Source organism: Dromiciops gliroides, chromosome 2 (genome assembly GCF_019393635.1).
Source record: "Dromiciops gliroides isolate mDroGli1 chromosome 2, mDroGli1.pri, whole genome shotgun sequence".
NCBI lineage: Eukaryota > Metazoa > Chordata > Mammalia > Microbiotheria > Microbiotheriidae > Dromiciops > Dromiciops gliroides.
In genome coordinates, this window is record NC_057862.1 from 411,871,757 (window position 1) to 411,877,756 (window position 6,000).

The following is a 6,000-nucleotide window of genomic DNA, read 5'->3' on the forward strand; positions in this document are numbered from 1 at the left end:
TTTGTCCCCATTGCCATCTCTACCTCCCCTATAAATCTCCAAGCCCTTATTTCTTTTTTTTTTGTTTTTTTTTGCAGGGCAATGGGGGTTAAGTGATTTTCCCAGGGTCACACAGCTAGTAAGTGTCAAGTGTCTGAGGCTGGATTTGAACTAAGGTACTCCTGAATCCAGGGCCGGTGCTTTATCCACTGCGCCACCTAGCTGCCCCCTGTTTCTACTGATAATTCCAGTCTTTGAAATCATCTTTGTTTTCTCTCTCTCTCCATCCAGACATGAAATCTTTCTATTTGTGAAGACTGTTTCAAGTCTCTTGAATCATACTCTTCTAGAACTCCACTCACTGTGCTGCTATCATCATCTCAGGCCTTTACCCCTTCTTACCTGGACTCTTATCTTCTTTCTGGTCTCCCTATGCCCAGTCTCTCTCTCTTTCAAACAACTGCTGAAATAATCATCTGACCTGCCACCTTGCCAAATGCCCCTATTTCTGTTGAGTGCTCATGTCCCAGCCATTCCTAAAATCTGTGACTTCAGGGTCATCTTTGACTCCTCTTTTTCTTATCTCTTATTGTCTGCACAGTGTGTCTCACATCAGTCTCTTTTTCTCTTCTCTTGAAGCTGCCACCTTACTGAAAACCAGTATCATGTCTCACAATATCATCACCTTCCTCATGGAACAGCTTCCTATCTAATTTCCTGCCTTTCACTATCTATCCTTTACACAGATGACAAAATAAGACCTCTGTCCAACCATGTCACTCCCCTCCTCAAAAATCTCCATTGGCTCCCCATTATTTCTAGGATAACTGCTGAACCTAGCATATAAAGTCCTCTAATCTAATCTATCTTTCCGTTCTTGTTTTATATTATTCCCCTTTATGTACTCTATGTCTCAGGCAAACAGGCCTGCTAGCTATTCTCTGAATCTAACATTCAGCCCCACCACTCCCACCCCCTTTTGAACCTTCTCTCAGTCTGTTCTTTATGTTTGGAATGTGTTTTCTCTTAATCTCCTCTCAGGGGGTGGCGTAGTGGATAAAACACTGGCCCTGGATTCAGGAGTTCCTGAATTCAAATCCAGCCTCAGACACTTGACACGTACTAGCTGTGTGACCCTGGGCAAGTCACTTAACCCCCATTGCCCTGCAAAAAAAAAAAAATCTCCTCTCAGAATTCTTCTTTTACTCCAAGGTTTAACTCATATGCCACCTTCTCCAAGAAGATTTCTGTGCTTCCCTTTTCCCAGTTGTCAGTGCTCTTCCCTTCTTCAATTTTCCTTGGAGTATATATATATATATATATATATTTCTGTACTCATTCTACTTCCAGTAGAATGTAAGCTCACTGAGGACAAAGACTGGTTTGTGGCTTTGTTACTGACATATCCAACATAGGTGCCTTGCAAATAATGGGCCCTTCATAACGGAGTGTGGAACGGAATTGAACAGAACTCTTAAGGCAGAGCAATGGCTGCATCATTCCCCTTTGATGGTTTTCTATCATCTCTCAGCTAAAATACAAACTTCTTACTCTAGCATTGAAGACCATCTGCACTGGGACTCCAATTAACCTTTCCATTTTTATTTCATAATGCTCCCTTTCACATATTATAAGTGTTGGTCTATGCTGGATTCCAAGCTCTTCCCCAAATGCAGCCTTCCATTTTGCCATCATCTGCTTTTATACATTCATAAAGTGGTGGTGGTGGTAGTGGTAGTGGTGGTGGGGATTGTCTTCAGAGTTATAGGACTTGGGTACAGATCTTATTTCTCTCACTATTTGGGTGACCTTGGGCAAGTCACTTTAACTTCCTTGGGCCTTGGTGTCTTCATCCTGAAAATGGTGTTGGACCAGATGGACTGTGTAAGCTTCTGCACAATAGGTGGTACCGTGCATAGAGCCTCTGGCCTGGAGTCAGGAAGATTTGGGTTCAAATTTGCCCTCAGACACTTAATAGCTGTGTGAACCTGGGCAAGTCACCTAACCCTGTTTGCCTCAGTTTCCTAATCTATAAAACAGCACAACAGAAACAAGATTCCTCATAGCTCTAGTGCTTTGGTCCTAAGAATACATTCCCAGGTTACCTTTGCCTCTCAGAGTCTTTTTTCTCTTTTCAAGTCTTAGGTCAAGTGCTGCTGCCTTTTCTATGAATCCTTGCTCGATTTGCTCAGGTGAAAACACCCCATCTCTCATTCCTAGAGCACTAGATTTCTCCTTTATCTCCTGCATTCCATACTTTATATTATATTTATCTGTGGATATGTCTTTGCTGTTTTATGTTGTTCAGTAACTTCAGTTGTTTCTGACTCTTTCTGACTCCATTTGGGGTTTTCTTGGCAAAAATACTGGAATGGCTTGCCATTTCATTCACCAATTCATTTCACAGATGACAAAATTGAGGTAAACAGGGTTAAGTGACTTGTTCTGGGTCATACAGCTAGTGCCTTAAGTCAAATTTGAACTCAAGTCTTCCTGACTCCAGGCTCAGCACTTATCCACTTTATGCACCTGGATATATCATATCCTCCTAATAATAGAATGTAAATTCCTAGAAGCCAGTATCTGGGTCATTTTTTAAAGCTTTATATGGTCATTGTTGAGCACAATGTCTTATGCAGTATGTGCATAATAAATGCTTGGGAAATATCCTTCATTATCTCCTAGTTTCTTGGTGGATGATTGGGGGTAATTATTTATTGAATTCACCATCCAAACCCCAATCCAATCCACCCCAATTTCTATTGCTAAACCATATAAAAATACACAAAAACCAGAGAAAAGGCATTTAATTAAAAAATAAAACAACATACATAAATGCCCATGGGAAATGTATGTTGTTGCTCATGTAGGTTATGTGGTACACATAGGTCTGTCTACATTTGTCTCACACAGAGGTACAAATAGATATCTCCAGAGTTTCTTCCATCCACTCTTCTACAGAGAAGACTTTGATTCCTGCTGTGAGGAGAAGTAGGAGTTAAGCTAGCTACTCTGCTATCTTTAGAGAACAAGTACTGGGCCACATCAACTGGGGAATGGCTGACAAGTTGTGGTATATAAATGGGATGGAATACAATTGTGCTATAAGAAATGATGAGCAGGCAGATTTCAGAAAAACCTAGAAAGCCTTACATGAACTGATGCTGAGTGAAGTGAGCAGAACCAGGAGAACATTGTACAGTGCATCAACAACATTGTGTGATGATCAACTGTGAAAGAGTTAGCTCTTCTCAGAAATACAATGATCCAAGACAATTCCAAAAGACTTATGATGGAAAATGCTCCCCATATCCAGAAAAAGAGCCATGGAGTCTGAATGCAGATCAAAGCATACTATTTTCACTTTATTTGTTGTGATTTTTTTCTTTCTTGTGTTTTTTTCCTTTTGTTCTTATTCTTCTTTTACAACATGACGAATAAGGAAATATGTATAACATGGTTGTGTGTATATGTATATGTGTGTGTATACACATATACACACATATATGTGCACACACACACACATAACCTATATCTGATTGCTTGCCAGCTTGGGGAGGGGGGAAGGAAGGGATGGAGGGAGATAAATTTGGAACTCAAAATCTTACAAAAATCAATGCTGAAAATAATCTTTACATGTAATTGGAAAATAAAATACCATCAAGTGAAAAAAAAAAGACTACTGGGATAGTTGAGAATATACCAGACAATATGAAAAAGTAGATGAGTTCTTCCACTGGGAATAAGGTAGCTCAACTGAGAAAGAAAATCCCAGATCCCACCCAAAGGAGAAATTCCCCAAAGTCTCTAGTAGAGTTAACTAGGGATAGGGACATGATTGAGGTACAGACTCCTCTAATGTCAGTTTCTTTCCAGAGTCTCTCTCCCTTCAGGGACCTTTCCCCAAGAGAATCTGCAACCATATGTCTTCTCTTTCAAAGCGAGAAACCAGGGCACTAAAATCCCTCTTTTCAATTTCTCATCAATTCAGTTTTTCACAAATGTGCAAAGCATTAAATAATCTATCTGCAACAAAAAGAAGAATCTTATGCAAATGGACTTTGAGTGTTAGGTTACACATCCCTACATAAATCTCGGATAACTCTAATGGTAAAATTTAACAATCACTGTAGCCCCTTACCTCAGCTCTGGAATCATCAAGGAAAAGCTACAGGGAAAGAGGACATCATGCTGCTGTGCCTACATTTGTACTATCGTCTTTCTTCTACTTTTCATCACAGCTCTGCTGATCCCTTCTCCCATTTTAACTAATGTCTCCTTTTTAAACCTCCTGCTTTCTAGAACTCTCACTACAATCAGTATCCTCTCCTAGTGACATTACTAGGCTCTGTGCTCAGACATAATGCCTTTTGGGAAATATAATCCAGAGAATTCTTTCAAATAAGTTATCATCCCTCAGTTCAAACATTGTAAATAATAAAACCTAGGGACATTCTCACATCATTCATTGAATTTAATCAAATTGTTGGATTGTCTGTTTCATATGTTTATCTTTTTTTTTTCTTTTTTTTTTTTTTTAGTGAGGCAATTGGGGTTAAGTGACTTGCTCAGGGTCACACAGCTAGTAAGTGTTAAGTGTCTGAGGCCAGAATTGAACTCAGGTACTTCTGATTCCAGGGCCAGTGCTCTATCTACTGCACCACCTAGCTGCCCCCTGTTTCATATGTTTATATGATTTGTTTCAGAGAGAAATTTAAGGTCATTAAAAATTGTACAATTTCCAAAATGTAATTCAGCCTCCTGATTCATTGTCCATTTATAGGCATTGGTTATCTATCTGCTTTCAAATGAGAATCTAGACAATAGGTGTTCTTCATCCACTTGTTTTTTCCTATGTGGATAGGATTTTTTTCTTGAGTGATTATGGGTCATGTTTATGAGACTCTACAATGTTCTAGAGTTTGATACAATCAGTTTAATGTTACCTGAAAACCAGAGCAACTGGAGGATATCACTATCTAAGGGATTCCCTCATCAAAATGAACTCTTTTTTTCTTTTTTTTTCAGGGCAATAAGGGTTAAGTGACTTGCCCAGGGTCACACAGCTTGTAAGTGTCAAGTGTCTGAGGTCAGATTTGATCTCAGATCCTTCTGAATCCAGGGCTGGTGCTTTATCCACTGTGCCACCTAGCTGCCCTAAAATGAACTCTTAATTGGACATCAGCAAACACCTCTGGCAAGCATGCCTCTTCTTATTTGATGCCTCACTTGATATTAATAACAAAAGGAAATTGCAAAAATCATAACTCTTTGAATAAGTATGCTCCACCTGTGTTTATTCTTGAATCACAATATGCCCTAACACAGAATTTATTCTGGAAATTCTCAGAAAATAGTTCAAATTAGGTCATGTCTATTTCAACATATGTGAGAAAAGAGGTCTATAAATCCCTTGAAAGCACTAAAGGTTAAAATGTATGTGTTAGCTACAGAAAAGTCTTTATGCTACCACACAGAAAATGTAAAAATGGTCTTCACAATAGTTCAGGAGCAATCTTCTTTCCTCTTAGCTGAATCTCTCCATATATGCAGTCCCTTACATTCAGAGCACCACCCTGTGGTTTGGACTGTTCTTAGAAAGGAAATGAACTTGTGTTTGCTAACAAGGCGCTCTTCTTTCCTATCAAGGCACTCATTCTGGTCAGTCCCATTTCACTCCAGAGACACATACAGGCATCCAGTCCTATTGTAGCTCCCTGATGACTCAGACTCCCCAGCTTCTATACAGGAAAACTTTTTTTCTCCCACTGGAAACTATGCCAACCAAATAACTCACAAAGTCTAAGTCCCTTGTTCCTCCATCATCCCTTGTCTCTCTTCCAACTTTAGGGACCATGTGCACAATCCTCTTCTCCCAAAAAAGTTGGCTCAACCCAAGGACTTCTCTTGCCTAGTTAGAAATTTAGATTTTGGCATCACTTTGCTGGGAAATCTCAGGAAGTATTCCATTTTTGAGAGCTGGATTCTGATACTCCCCCACTTGAGGGTGCTAGAGAGTCA